Source organism: Phoenix dactylifera, chromosome 6 (assembly GCF_051530095.1).
Source record: "Phoenix dactylifera cultivar Ajwa chromosome 6, Ajwa_hap1_PhDact_Kaust_v1.1, whole genome shotgun sequence".
Classification (NCBI taxonomy): Eukaryota; Viridiplantae; Streptophyta; class Magnoliopsida; order Arecales; family Arecaceae; genus Phoenix; species Phoenix dactylifera.
In genome coordinates, this window is record NC_143195.1 from 9,331,111 (window position 1) to 9,347,525 (window position 16,415).

The following is a 16,415-nucleotide window of genomic DNA, read 5'->3' on the forward strand; positions in this document are numbered from 1 at the left end:
GGGATGAGGATGGGGTGGAGGCCTTACGTGGCTGCCTTATAGAGCCCAGAAGGACTCCAGTATGAGAGAACAAAGGGTGTTGGCCTTCTAAAAGCCGCCTATTATGGATGATGTGCACTCTTAGGTGGCATTTGGTGATCCAAATAAGATTACTTATCTCGAGATAATCTGATTCTCAATCTAAGATCACCATATTTGGTATGCTATGTTTTAGTGATCAAAGATTCGTAGGTATCTACGAGTAATCTAATTAGTACTCCATAGAAATCCAAAATCATTAGCTATATAATACCAAGACTATCTCTGATATATTCCACAAAAATATATTTATTAATTATATAAATATATTATAATAAAAATATTAATATACTTATTAATATATTTCATAAAATATATTTATTAGTGTTATAAATTATCAATCTTATAAATATATATTAATTATAATTATACTATTAATATTTTTATTTATACCTATAATCCATTATTTTTTCATACTAATATTTATTTTCATTAGGAAAACAAGGCAAATAGAAGTAATATATTAAATATTTTTATTATATAAATATAAAGTACAATAATACATTTTTACTATAATTTAAAATTATTATTGCATAATAATATGATAACAATATGATTAATAATATATTATAGTATAATATGTATCATAAATATAATATATATAATATAAATATAATATAATATAATATATTGATATAATATATTAATGGTATTTTGATGTACTAATTTTTTTTGCAAAATAGAAGGATATTTTTGTCCTCAAATTTCAACCTCAGATCATCGTCCTAGGACGATCTTAGATTTCTAACCTCAAGAATGGGTATCCCATCATTAGGTGGAATGGTAATTTGAGGAGTGGAGTTAATTTGAGATCACTTCCAAGTAGGATCATCACGATGCAACCAAACATGATGATTTCATTACCTCCATCCACATCACCCTTGATCTTGGGATGCTCGCCCCATGCCAAGGACCCCCTTAGGGTAATTCGCCATCATACAACCTATCAATTCAATTATCCTTTTCTACTCATGATCTTAATTTCATAAACTCCCAAATATTCTTTTATTGACACTTTTTAGAAGTTAAAAGTTCTAACAAGTTTGCTACTTTATATGTTTGGGTATATTAGACATAATAAGTAATTATAAAAAGCAATAAAAGACTCCTATATGATTTAATATGTAAATAACATGATCAAGTTGGAACTTATGATTCAAGTATTGCATAATTCATAATATACATAGTTGGCGTAAGTAGCAAAGGATGGCCATAGCTTCCTTGGTTGGCTGTCTTCACTTGGATCCCATCCAAGTGGCATTTAAGGTTGGCCCACTTCTGGTCTTTGTTGCTCAATGTGGTCAATCCCTAAACTATTTCTCTAGTCCAATCTCTTCTCTAGTTGTAACAACCCAGGATCTCACCCAAAATGGCTAGGCGGAAGTTATTATTTGGGTTCCTTGATCCTGTATAAATATCCAAGATCTACCCAGCGAATAACCGATGTGGGACTAAACACACGCCTGCACGGGTCCTCACATACTCCCCTCGTTCAAGCCCTGACGTCCTCGTCAGGCTAAGTGTTCAAATCCATTCAAATATGATCACAAACACCACGATCGGCTCATGGTTAGCCCTAATGGATCCGTGCTGCAGTGTCCCCTAGTCCACATAGGTTATGGGCCAGGTCCGCTCTGATACCATTTGTAACAACCCAGGATCTCACCCAAAATGGCTAGCCGGAAGGTATTATTTGGGTTCCTTGATCCTGTATAAGTACCCAAGATCTACCCAGTGAATAACCGATGTGGGACTAAACACACGCGCGCACAGATCCTCAAGGAGAAGGAGAGGAAAAAAAAAGAAATAAAAATAAATAAATAAATAAAGGGAGAGGGTGGTTTACGGGTATGAACCCGAATACAAATCCGAACCCAGGATGTCGGATACTTCCGCGTGTTCGGTCCTGGGAGGATGTTAAGATTTAAGTTTTATATATATATTGTGATGAATTTTAAAAGAAAAATATGATTTTTAGATATTAGGTTCTGCGAGGGATTTGTGAGATTAATTAGATCGCGTTCAATGTAAGTAATGAACTGCCTTCTCTACACTCTTCATTTATGTTGCCCAAAAAGACAATCCAAGAGGGGGGGTGAATTGGGTTTTAAGTAATTATTGCAATTAAAAACTTAATGAGTAACTAATTAAACCTTATTGCAAGTGGATTAATTAGTTTACTATATGCAATGGATGAAGAGAATGGGAGAGACAATTAAGCAATCACGAACACAAGAGATTTTATAGTGGTTCGGAGCTAACCCTTGCTCCTACGTCCACTCCCCAAGCTTCACTTGGGAGTTCACTATAATCCCTCGGATTACAGCCGGTTGTTTTACAAGCTCACAACCCAACTTGTTGTTTTACGAGATCACAACGAACTCGGTCGGTTTTCACAGGCTCACCGACTAGAACCACCCGATTGTTTTTTCGGGATCACAATCAAACCCTTACACCGTTGGTTTTAACCTCGGCTCACCAACCAACCTCTACACCCTTGATTCAATCCCCTGATTGAATCAAGTAACAAGAAAACAGTTTGTAAAGAGTACAGGAATAGCTTCTTGAAAAGCAAATATAAACAATATAACTAAAGAAGAGTTAGAAGCCCTCAAACAGATTTTTAGATTTGAGGAAAGAGGCTTCTCGAACTCTGCAATCTCCTCGTGAGTGGGATGAAGATTTGCTGTCAGATGAGGAGCCTTGAATGCGAGGAAGATGTTGGGAGGATGGACTTCAATGCACTTCTTCCTTCTTTCTCTTGTATTTACTCTAGAGAGGCTTTGGTAGGTAGAAATCCCATTTTCTTTTAATGGAGTCTCTCTTTCTTGCTCTATTACTGTTCACTCTGGCTCCTTAAGCCATCCCCAACGAAAACTAGCCGTTAGACACACATTTATAGCCGTTCTGCACACTCTGCAACTCCTGACAAAGTGTCCGTTGGGATCGGAGTCGACTCGCTCAATCTGGAGTCGACTCGGCTGTTGCTGGAGTCGACTCATGCTTTACTGGAGTCGACTCGCCCACTGTTCAAAATTTGAAATAAAGTGCCGTCCCGTTCTGGAGTCGACTCGGCCAAACGTGGAGTCGACTCGCCAATATCCGGAGATGACTCGGCCCTCCGGAGACGACTCGTTCTCAGGGTTCCAGTTTTTCTTCATTTCTTTCTCGAGTCGACTCGGATCATTGATAAGTGCTGATTAATCTATAATTTAATATTCTTTTTCCAGCACTTATCAATGTTCTTAAACGGATAACTACTTGTTTTATCATGAAATTGAATAAACAATGAAATAAATTTAAATTATGAGGTAAATAATACTTTTCTTAAAACAGACTCTGAATTGTCTCTCTTCTGGTTGAGATCTTTCATAAAAACATATAAGGAGGAGATTGTGTTGACCCGAATTATTAACCTGATGGAGTTGCAATCAAGCTAAGGGTATAATTCAATGGGCCTTGGTCCTGGTTAGATTGAAAGTTATAATTATATGGAAAAATATTTGATTAACCCTTTTATTAAGTCACGGTCTGATCTGGTTGAGTTCAATCTGAAGCGGTATGGTAAGAATTAAATGTCATTGGGCTCGAGAACAAATTCAAGCAAATCAACAATCATGACCTACCTCAAACCCAAAGTCAATTCCCAACCAATGCCTTGCGTGCCTTCATATAAAATTTATAATTTTAAAATAAAAAAAATAAAAAAATAATAATAATAAATAATAATAATAAAATAATAAAATAAATAAAATAATTTCGGAAAGAATTACTGGAAACACTGTTCATATGAACAGTATCCCGTGAAAACACTGTTCATATGAACAGTGTTTTTACAAATACATATATATTTATGTATATATAAATCAAATAATAAATAAATTAATAAATGATATCCCACTGTTTATCTTCTTTCCCCCCCCTCCCCCGCAGTGCATCCGGGCCGTTCCGCTTCTTCCCGTTGATCCCGCGTCGATCCGCCGCCCGTGCCAACTCCCAGCAGCCAGCGATGCAAATCCTCCACGCGGTACAGCCGGCGACCAGCTCCTCCGCGATCACCGTGCGTGCAGCCAGCATCCCAGACCATCCGCTCGTCCCAACGCGTTCACAGCAGCAGAATAATTGCAGCACCTCCCGTCGATCCGGCCCTCCGCTTCTATTCTCTCCATGATGCATCTAAGATCCCGGCATTTTAGCCTCTTCCGTTGTCCATGACACACCTGGATCCACCTCCCGGAACTCCAGCACCCCAGCAAAGCCGAGTCTTTCCGGATTTCCTCACGCATCCGTTTCTTCTCCAGCCAGCATCCCGGAAGACCCAATCCCAGCCGCATCGTCCTCTTCCGCGTGCGACCTGGTCGATAGCCCCCTCCCAGCGATCCCGCAGCACCCTCCATTCCAGATCCGCTCCTCTCAGCGTCTCAGCCTCTTCTAGCCGTCCGCAATCCATCCCGGCCGCCCGTGATTCTCCCCCAGATTTCAGCAGCCCGAGATCCATTCCCCCTTCCCGAATGAGCACCCCGGACGATCCTCTCCACGCGATCCATTATTGGAGGAGTCTATATAAGAAGGAAGGAGGGGCGGTGCCAAGGGGGAGCTCGGTTCGGAAGAAAACAGGGGAACCCCTGTTTCGGTGAAGAAGAAGGAGAAAGCCGAGAGAAAGAAATAAAAAAAGAAGAGAGAGGGGAGGAGAGAGAATAGTTCGTGATATATTGGGAAGAATGGGAGGTGAAGGCTTTCATTTGAAGATGGAAGGACATCCGGCCACCATGCGCGGCTAAACGTCTAGTCTAGGGCTGGATGAAGCCCTAGCAATGTAACAGGGCATTATAGTTCTTACTCTTTTAATCTTTTTGGAGTTTGTTTAAATTCTCATTCTCAATGAAAAATTATTTTATGATGTTTAAACCTTGAGCATGCCATTTAACATTCATGTTTGCTAAAGTAGTCTAAGATGATCCATGCCTAGGAAGATGAGGTGTGCTACACCCTAGATTAGCATACTTAGGTAGACACTTCATGCTATACCGAAGATGGATCTTCCTAAAACTCTTTATGTTTTTATTTTAAAAGGCTTGTAGCCAAAATTGCATGCCTCTCCAAAAGATAAAAACTAAGAACACAATCCTCGATGCAATGCTATGTGGTGGATTCCAAACCCTAGATCTATTTACTTTGATAAAATTTCAATTCGTACTCATAGATTAATTTAGTTAAATCAAGTTAGCAAATCCTTCTTTTTGATTTATTTTTAAAAGAAAAATAACTTGTCTCCAATCCCTGTGGACCGACACCCGTAATCACTATCCTACGGGATACGTGCTATTGCGTGGTTTATTTTCAAAATTGAAAGAACCGATCAATTTTTGGCGCCGTTGCCGGGGATTGCTAGCATAGTTATTTTTCTTACTAAAAAAAAATATTTAAAAATTAAAAAAAATTTCTTAAAATTTTTTTTTCTATTATTGTTACTTTTCTTATCTTCTTTTTCTCCCTTACTAATTTTTATTTATTTTTTTATATATTATTTGATCAGGAATCGAGGAAAAAAATCTGGGATGATCAAAAGAAGAACTGCCGGAAAAGAAATGCTGTTGAGGTTTGCAAAAAAAAAAAAAATAAATTGCTGGAAAAATTTCCTTTGGTAACCTCTAAACTTTTCTTATTTAAATTAATTATTGGTTTGAAATTTTGTGGTGATTGTTTGATTTTAATTATAGCAAAATTGTGAATGCATGCTTGATACACATACACAAATCAATTTGCACATAGTAAGGGCAATCACCCCAACAAGATAAGAGCCGGATTTCATCACCGGACTCTTGCCCAATTTAGGTGAACTCAATCTCACATAGTGTCATCTTTAATTAAAATCAATTAGACGTTGGCCCCTAGGGACATTCGAGCTCAATAGGACGAAGATCACCGAAAGTTGCACCAATTTCGCTCTGTGGCTTAGTTGATGTCTAGGCAAGCTTTGTCCCTATAAGGGAGACAGTTCATCTGTTCGAGGCAAGTGGGTTTTAAGTGGGACCTTTGCGAACGCATCGTGACCCCTCCACTTACCTGGGAGCTTACCTGGTCAACTCGGTTCATTAGACCGGATTGGAGGCTTAGGTGCCCTCTTCAAACCAGTTAGGAGCTGTCTAGTGATTTTAGGACAAATCAAGGACTGATGTGTTTTTCTTTTATTGCATGCTTGATTGATCGAGTACTAGTGTATGCACGGTAGTCGTTCTAGAGTACAAAACCTATTACCTTTTGACCCTGAAATAGAACGAACCCTTAGGAACATTCGAGCTAAGATCAAAACATTAGGATCATCCCCACCTCTTAAGATGGCTGAAGAACAACCCAAACTCCTGAGGGAGTACTTTACTCCCACCATTTACACTTCCCCATCTTGCATTCGATTACCTGAAGTAGCAGCGGTACAATATGAAATAAAGTCTAGTGTGATCCAAATGCTTCCATCTTTTTATGGGCTCACCAATGAAGACCCATATAAACACCTAGATGAATTCCTTGAGATTTGCACCACTGTCAAGATTCAAAATTTCACTGATGATGCTTTAAAACTTAGATTATTCCCCTTCTCCCTTAAAGATAGAGCCAAACAATGGCTGAATTCTTTAGAAGCTAACTCAATTCGTTCTTGGGATCAAATGCAACAAGAATTCCTTAAAAAATACTTTCCCATAGGAAGAACGAACCAGTTTAGACGTGCCATTACAAGCTTCTCCCAAACTGAGGGAGAAGAATTTCATGAAACTTGGGAGAGATTTAGGGACCTAATCCGTAAATGCCCTCATCATCAAATACCTAAGTGGCAGCTAGTGCAATGCTTCTATGATGGATTGACTGAACGAAACCGTCATATGATTGATGCTGCATGCGGGGGGACTTTCATGCTTCGAAATGAGCATGAAGCATGGCAATTATTTGAAAACCTTAATGAAAACTCCCTCCACCATGCTTCATGTTCTCGTCAAGCACCCCCGAATTCTCAAAGAAGAGGAACCATTTGTGAAATAAGTAATTCTATGGACCTGTCTAGCAAGGTAGATGCATTGTCCCATAAGATTGACCAACTGATGGTAGGGGGACATGTCATTAGCTCTTCCCAAGCACAAGTGTGTGCTATCTGTTCTAGCCCATCACATTTGTTGCCCAGTAGATACAACCCAAGAGGGGGGTGAATTGGGTCTTTTAAAACTTTTATGCTACTTCTAAAACTTTATGATTAACTATGCTAAGTTGTATAGATGCACAGTGAAAGTTAAACTTAGCAAGGGTTTGATGTATAGACTTCGACTTGATTAAATATGCTTGCAACTAAAGGATGTGCGGATAAGAATTAAGCAAGCAATTTATCTAAGTAAGTAAGTGTGTTAGTTAGATAATAACTAGAGGCATTACAAACACAAAGGACATATAGTGGTTCGGTGCACCCCAGCACCTACATCCACTCTCCAAGACCTCTTGGGAATTTCACTATAATCCTACCGATTACAACCGGTTGTTTTACAAGCTCACAACCCAACTTGTTGTTTTACGAGTGCACAACGAACTCGGTCGGTTTTTCCAGGCTCACCGACTAGAACCAACCCCGATTGTTTTTCCGGGCTCACAATCAAACCCTTACACGTTGGTTTTACCCTCGGCTCACCAACAAACCTAAACCCCGTTGGTTTTCCCTTTGGCTCACCAACAAACCTCAATCCGTTGGTTTTCCCTTTGGCTCACCAACAAACCTTTAACCCCTTGATTCAATCCCTTGATTGAATCAAGTTACAAGATATTAAAACAAAGAATAAAAACAAATCAAAGCTTCTTATACAAGCAGATATGACAATATAAACAAATAGAGTAAAGAGAAGCCCTCAAACGAGTTTTGAAGATGGAGGAGCTCGGCTTCTTCTTTACTTGATCCTCCTCTGATTTGGCATGAAGTAGAGGATCCCCGAGGCAGCACACGGATGGAGAGGAAGCTTTCGGATTCACTTGGATGCTCTTCTTCTCTCTATTTCGTTTTGGATGGCCCTTTTGTGCTTGTGGGAGATTTCCTTTGTAATCTCTTTGAGATCTCTTTCCTAGATGATCTCTCCCACTTCCATGAGTTCTCCCCTGGCTCTCCTCTTGTTTTTATAGCTTTAGATAGCGTGGAAACAAGAATCTAGCCGTTAGAGACAAAAATAGAGCCGTTGGACACAGTCTGCACCTCCTGACAATATTACCGTTGGGATCGGAGTCGACTCGCGTGATCAGGAGTCGACTCGCCTGTTGCAGGAGTCGGCTCGTGCTTTACTGGAGACGACTCGGCCACTGTTCCAAATTTGAATTAAAGTGCATGCCTTGACTGGGAGTCGACTCGTCTTAACCTGGAGTCGACTCGCCAACTTCTGGAGCTGACTTGGCAATTTCGGAGTCGGCTCATCCACTGAAGTCCGTGGATCCAATTTTGAATTTGATCCACTCGAGTCGACTCGACTGTCCTGGGAGTCGACTCGAATCTCAGAGCCCGAACTCCCGATCCTCTGTCTTTTGGCTCGTCCAGTCTTGGAGTCGACTCGAACTTCCTCGGAGTCGACTCGGCTCTCAGTTTCTGAAAGTTGGTCTTCTCCCTTTTGACGTGAAGCTATCGTGGAGTCGACTCGAGCTGTCTGGGAGTCGACTCGAATCTCAGAGGCAGTAACTTGATCTTCTGTCTGTTGATGGTCGCGCAGTCTCGGAGTCGACTCGTGTATTGCGGGAGTCGACTCGAATCTCAGAGTCCATGAAATGCTCTCTGACTTTTTCTTTATGTACCGCTGAGAGTCGACTCTTGCTTTCTTTGGAGTCGACCTGCCAACCATCGGAGTCGACTCACGTTCCACTGGAGTCGACTCGAATTTCAGACCCGAAAACTGCTCTCTGACTTTTCTGCCTGTGACTCCTAGGAGTCGACTCATACTTCCCCGGAGTCGACTCGGTAAACATTGGAGTCGACTCGAATTCCTCAGGAGTCGACTCGAAGACTATTCTTTCGAATTTTTCCTTTGATTTTACTCCTCCAATTTGAACCTTTTGAACTTTAAACTTGGGCCAATGAATTGTAGCTTTCTTCTAACTTTTCTTGAGAGCTTTTGGAGGCTTTCTTGTGTTCTTCCAACTTGCTATGTTCCTTGCAAAATAAATATCTTTCTCCTTGCAACATAAACATTAGTATCTATACTTCAAGGTTTTGTGATCATCAAAATCAATCTATGAATCAATCTTTGGGTCATCAATCTCCCCCTTTTTGATGATGACAAAACTTGGAGTATATGCAATATAAAAGATATTGATTTCTAGAAGTAATACATAGCTAAGTTGCATGAAGTAGAAAACATATATATTTAAAAAACATACTTCATGATATTAATCAGCTTAACACAATCAACATATTTAAATTTTAAGCTGATTTGTATTCACTTCAAAGTAATAAAGCATTCTGAGTATATAGCATATACTTAGATATTTCTCCCCCTTTTTGACAACATCAAAAAGATAGTGAAACATTAAGTACAAAGATCAGAGCAGAACACATCGAGTGTGAATTCAAGAGGTTTTTTTTTTAATTTGATACCACAGATAGTTTTCTAATCAAGTGTAGGTGGAATCTTCCTTAGGTTAATTCAAGAAGTACCACAAATGATATTCAAAGAAAAATATGAGTGGAAATCTAACCTCTCTTCACTAAGTATGAAAGCTTGTTCATTTAAGATCTTTTGCCCAATCTATTAAGTATTTTATCAACATGAGAGCAATTTAATTAATTTTCAGAGTAAAAGATCAAAACTTATATATTTGGAAAAACATATCATCATGTTGGATCATTAATTCTTAATGACTTCAAAGTTCTTATATGATAATAAGAGCATTGGGGCACAAATACCAAAATATGAGTTTATGCAATTTTTGATACATCTTTGAGCTCTTTTAAAGACTTTCTTTTATTCCTTTAGAAAATAAGCAAAATTTGATACATAAAATAATGAATTGGCACACAATTTAAGTTTCAAAGATCAAGTCAATTAGGACTCATTAGTGAATATCAAAATAGATTTTCTAAAAGATACTCAAGAAAATTTTACACGTTATTCTCCCCCTTTTTCATTAAGTTAGAGGCTCTTTAAGCTCAACTTGCAATTTGGTTCATGATTTATGCATAAGATATACTAACCAAATAACAGACCTCAAGGTGTATCATAAAAATTTTCTTTCTCCCCCTCTATTGATCATTCCATTTAAGAGTTTAGAATTTGAAGATAATGTTCAATAAAATTGTCAATCTCAAAAATATATTTTCTATAAGTTTCAGCTCATTTTCATAAGACTCAAGGTTTGAGATAAGACAGCCTTTATAGAACTCATCTCAAGGTAATTAAAGCATGTCTTGCAATATAAGGAGGTTCATCAAAATCAATCCATAAAATTCAAGGTATGCATCAAATTAAAGTTTCTTTAGGATAAGATACTGAATATCTAAAGCTCCCCCTCAAAAGATGCATTCTTCTTTAATCATTCTTTTCTTTGGTTGAATTTCAGAATTTAATAATAAACGTGAATAAAACTGAAATTCTATGTTATCGAGAATGTAGAGTGATCTAGAATTATTCAAAATTTATAGTATTCACTCTATATATATATATTCTGATGATAGTTTCTAAGAATGTAGGAGAGAAAAACATATAGATGATCATTGAGGTATGTGTATTTATAGAACTCAATTTCTTAATCACAGTTTTTCAGCAATGTATACATGAAGCTCAATAAAATTTTTAAATATTAAAATAAAGTCATATATTTTAAAAATATTTACTTGCAATCAAGATCATCGTAAGACACATCATTTGAATCAAAATTAGTATACTTTGAAGGTAAGAAATGATATGTTTCGGATGCGTATCGGAGCAATCAAAATAAATTCTGTTTTTCTTACATTAACATTTTATTTAGTAATCATATGGAGTTTAAATTTTTATACAAAATCGGATTCTGAATTACATAGAATTTTCAATAGAAGCTTTCTAAGTCATAATATGAGATATGTATCTTTCACAATGTAGCTCATCTTAAATTGTTACGATTGAACAATACATATTTCAATAACATTAAAGCACTTTCAGAATCTTTGTGTTTAATTTTGAGTTTCGATACAAAATAAAGGATATTTTAACAAGTATTAGGACATTATGTATCAAGGTTAGGCAAGTAGAAAGATAGATCAATATCAATTTATTTTCCCTAAATAGAGATGTTCTTCTCTTCTCCTTTCTACAATTTTATTTAGCTTTCAGATTTTAACAATGATTGTGAATGACAAATCTGAAATTTCTTTTCAATAAAAACTAAACAAAAGATGTTATATAGCAATTCAAACATTCAATCAAATTGTCCAAGTATGGGGTACTACAAAAGATATTGAGAACCCATAATTTAAAAATATCATGCCACATGCAAAATATAGTGTGTGTTAAGTCATACATTAAAATATTAAGAACAAGCATGTCAAGTATCAAAATCAATTCTTTTCAAATAAACTCCCCCTATTTAAATATAATTTTGCACTGATTTCATCCTTAAAGTGTGTTTCCATGTGACTAAAAATTTGAATTGATTCTTTCTTGTATACTTTCATTTACTTTGTCTTTCTTTTAACTTTCTTAAGCTCTATACTCTATTTGCTCCCTATCCGGTGGAGTTGGGAAGGGGCATGAGGTACTACCACTAGCCTCCCTCTTGTGCCGTCCCTAATATGCCCTACACCGAATAGTTGGGTCAAATAGTGCCGGGTACTACCACTAGCCTCCCCATTGGCACCATCCCTATGATGAGCAATATAGAAAGGTTAAAATGTTTACTTCAAAACCTTCCTGTTTAAGTGTAATTAATTATGGATTTTATCCCTTCCAAAAGAATGCTCACACAAGTCTCACAAATGTGTCGAATATATTAAGTTTGTTTTGCTTTTCCTTAAGGTTGAAGTGTTTGCCTCTACTTGGATTTTACTTCTCTTGAATAATATCCATTTTCTTTTCTTTATCTCTCTCTCTTTTTGTTATTCTCAAGTAATTTTCATGAGAGAGCAGAATAGAGAATTAATCTTACGTATCATATATATGTATATCATGCAAACAACATTTTCATTATGCTCAAGGATTCATAACTTCTCACAAGTTATTTTACATCAACATTTTAAGCATATACTTGTGTATTTCATGGTTATGACATAGGCAAAGATATATTTTAGTTTGGGCAAACCATGAAATAATTTCTAAAAGTATAAGTCAGTCAATACACATATAGACATGATATCAAAAATTAATAATTAAAGAATTTAATCATGCCATAATAAGATTTAAGTTACTGACTTTGCTCAACTAATTTGTGAGAAAGGTATCTAAATTACCTATTCATTACATGTTCTTCAAGCCAAACTAGATTTCTTATGTGTGAACTTTTGGCTGAAGAAGATCCTCTCTTGTTTGCATGTAAATGTTTAGTGTATCTTACATGAAGATATCCTTCAAGTTGAAATTTCTCATTTTTCTTTCTTGAAGGAAGGTCATTAGTTTCTTTAAGATACAAAGCATTCATCCAACATATATATATATTTTAATTAGATGACTCAATATGAGATATGACAATAGTTGCATGTTGAGTCACTTTATTCAAGAGATTGCCTAAATATAAGCAAGCACATATCACTTGAACTAAAGAGATAGATTCATTAACCAAGATAGTTCAAGGACAAGCATGTGAGGCAATAGACAGATTTATCAAGGTCAAATCAATTTAGTTTAGATTCTATTTGCTTAAGATAATTATCAATAAGATGTGTTAACTAAGTTTTAATCAACTTATCTTAAACGTTTGTTTCTATCAAAATTCAGATTATGACGTATTTGTTATCAATAAAATATGATTAATTAAAGTTAGATTGAAGTCTTGCACAAGGTCACATAATGAGCATACAATCTGGTCTACTAGCTGTATGATAAAATAATTATTCTATCATGCTTCAATACAGCTTTAAACAATAGATCTACTTTGCTCATCCTTTACAATTTCTACAAGATGGGGTCATAGATATACCTTCTTCACGCCAATCTTCTATAAGAGTTTTCTTGTGGACTAACGTTGGTCAATGAAGATCCCCTTTCCTGTTTGTCTTAATTTGGAGTTTGAGAGAAGATGTTAATTCATTCATCATATTTCAAACTCACCTTGCAATATAACTATTCATATAAATTTTCATTGGTAGAACAAAAATGATGCCATCAATGTGTGCTATGAGCAAGCAAGATATCATAGATTCTTCTTTTTGATGCATAGATTTATCACTATTACTTTCTATCAACAAGGTTACCTAAGCTTTTATATTTCAAGCTTTTGATGCTTGTTTTAAATCACATATTGCTTTATCATATATGTAATGTGTAATTTTTAAATATGGTGGTTATTTAACATAGATCTACTTTTTAATGAAATAACCACATAGGAGTGAATTCTACACATTCATTTGACAGAATATAAAGCTCATGAGTCAAGCAAATGATAGTGGTGATCTTTACTTTTAATCATGCAAGAATCAAGATCTATTTCATCTTTTCTTGATTCAGTCTTTTAGTAGTTATCAATTTTTCTTCATTAAGTGCATTTCTGAAAAACTCAATTTTGTTATAATTATTAACAAGTTTTCAGATTGTTATATGTAAAAGATTAACCATATATAATTTGATCTTAGTATCTTGACAGTAAATCATTAGTCTCATAGAGAATAAGACGACTTGATATTTTTGCAAGTAAAATCTTTTCATTGAATATTCTATATGCATTGCTTGATGAATGATATCCAAGGATAGACATATCTCTATCAGATTTGGCATTATTTTTCATAAGAACATATCAAGCATAACATGTACGACTGAAAAATATGAAAGATATGCAATGGTTCATTTTCCATTTTTCAGAAGATCAAAAGGAGTTTTCATCTAAAATAGATCTAATAGAAATCATATGTATGACAAGCAGTGATGATAGCTTTTTAAAAATTATTTAAGTAGATGACTATCATACACAATTGTCTTTTTCATTTCTTCAAGAATTCTATTACCCCTATTTTACTTAAGATGTCCTTGGTGCTGAAATAGTTAATTTCTGCATAAACTTTATCAGGATTTTGGTTTTCAACACTGTGCCATGATACTCTTTATCTTCACAGTTAGGAAACCTTTATCATTTGAAACACTTTTACAAGATTCAGCAAATACAGAAAATATTTTCAAGTTTATTTTTCAAGAACAAATCCAATGTAAGCTTTTGAAAACTTAGAGATGGAAACAACATCTTTAGATTTAGAAATGATTTTTGGTTGTTTCCTTAGTTAGCATGCATAGCAAAACTTTGACCTTTAAGAAGATAATTTAAGTAAGCCAATGGTAAGGTCTTTTGAGATTAAGTATATACTAGCATGAGTTGATTTTGTATGCTAAAGATGGTTTCTTTAATCTTGGTATTCATAGTGCATATATTTAAAAACATACCAAGTAGACATTATCATATCTATGATCAATAAACAATAATGCCATGGATAAAAACTCTCAATCAAGCATATAGAGAATTCATAGAATTATTCTTAATAAATTAATCATTTTGCAACTTATCCAATAGTGAGTAAAGTATACTATGAAGTGATTTGATCATATTTCCAAAAGTATTTTCTATATCACAAAATTGATCACTACTAGCAATTCATATCAAATAAAAAATAATGATGAGATGCAAGGATTACTGATTTTTGTTAATAACTTTTCATAAGTATATTTTAAGTTTCTTTTGTTCCATGGGTATCTTGGTACACCTATGTGTACATCCTCATTTTCTCATTTTGGGTACCCAAGCTTGCTTGAGTCCTTGAGAGTTAGGACATATGGTTCCTTTTGGAACCCATATCTGTTTAATAGTAATAACTTTACCATTTGATTTAATTATACTAGAACGATAGGTAAAGTTGTTATTCCCATCCTTTTTATTTTTGAAATAACTTATCTTATTTAATGGTTTGCTTGATGAATTGATAACCTTTTTCTCTAGAGATTTATTGTTAAGTAAAGGAATCAAGCCAAGTTTTGATTTATCACAAGCAACATATTGGCTTTCAAACATCATTTTTAATCGTTCTGAACTTACGGTGAATTTGTTAATAAAAGATTTTAATTGATTAATTTCTTTACTTAAGTTTTGATTTTCTTTAATTAAGCTATGATTTTTCTGAATCAATTCTTCTGAAAATGACCTTAAACTTTTATTTTCAGAATTTAGTTTGTCTTGTATTTCAGTAATAGAATTTCTTTCTTTTGAAATTTCCAAATTTAGCTTTTTAAGATTTTTATTTTTCCTAGCTAATTTTCTACATTCACTATACAAATCATGAAAAGCATTTAAAAGTTCATCATAAGAATATTTTTCATGAAAGTCATTTGGTGTAAGATTAGATTCAGATTCTACTTTATCTTCTTGTACCATAAGACATAAGTTAGTTACCTCTTGTAGTTCATTGTTGCTCCTAACTTTCAATTCCTTGTCTGACTTTCTCTTGGTCAAAGCTTTCTTGCGCTTTACCTCTTTCTTCCTTTCTTCTTGCTTCCTCTTCTTCTTTGTCTTTAGAAAGCTGATTTGCCTCGGAGTCGATTCGGACCTTATTGGAGTCGACTCGACTAACTTGGGAGTCGACTCTGAGCTACTTGGAGTCGACTCGACTGAGGGAGATTCATCACCCTTTTCTGCAGTCTCATTGTTAGTATATAATTGAAGCATATGAGAGCTAATCTGAGATTTATCATAAATATTTTCTAAAGTATCCCAGATCTCCTTAGCAGATAAGCATGCAGAAATTTCATTAAACTTTGTTTCTTGAATAGCACAATATAATATGTTCATAGCATTAGCATTTAATTGTGCTAAGTCCTTCTCATTAATATGAGAGAGTGTGTGAAGGTCATTTATTATGATTTTCCATAGATAATAGTTTTGTGATTGAATGAAAATGCGCATGCGTATTTTCCAATGTGGGTAGTTTATATCATTAAACAGTGGAGGTGTATCAATTGATTGTCCTTCTCCTAGAAAACTATCTATTTGAGTTGTCATGATCTTTGGCTCTAGTCGGTTAAGACTACAAATAATATTTGAGCACCTGCTCTGATACCACTTGTTGCCCAGTAGATACAACCCAAGAGGGGGGGTGAATTGGGTCTTTTAAAACTTTTATGCTACTTCTAAAACTTTATGATTAACTATGCTAAGTTGTA

General features: G+C 35.4%; 1 non-coding gene across 1 annotated transcript; it reads right to left on the reverse strand.

Annotated features, from left to right (window-relative positions):
• Positions 1-6,792: 6,792 nt before the first annotated feature.
• LOC149753288 (small nucleolar RNA R71) lies at positions 6,793-6,898 on the reverse strand. The gene has a single exon (XR_016395828.1). It is a non-coding gene; the product is annotated as a small nucleolar RNA R71 (small nucleolar RNA).
• Positions 6,899-16,415: the final 9,517 nt, after the last annotated feature.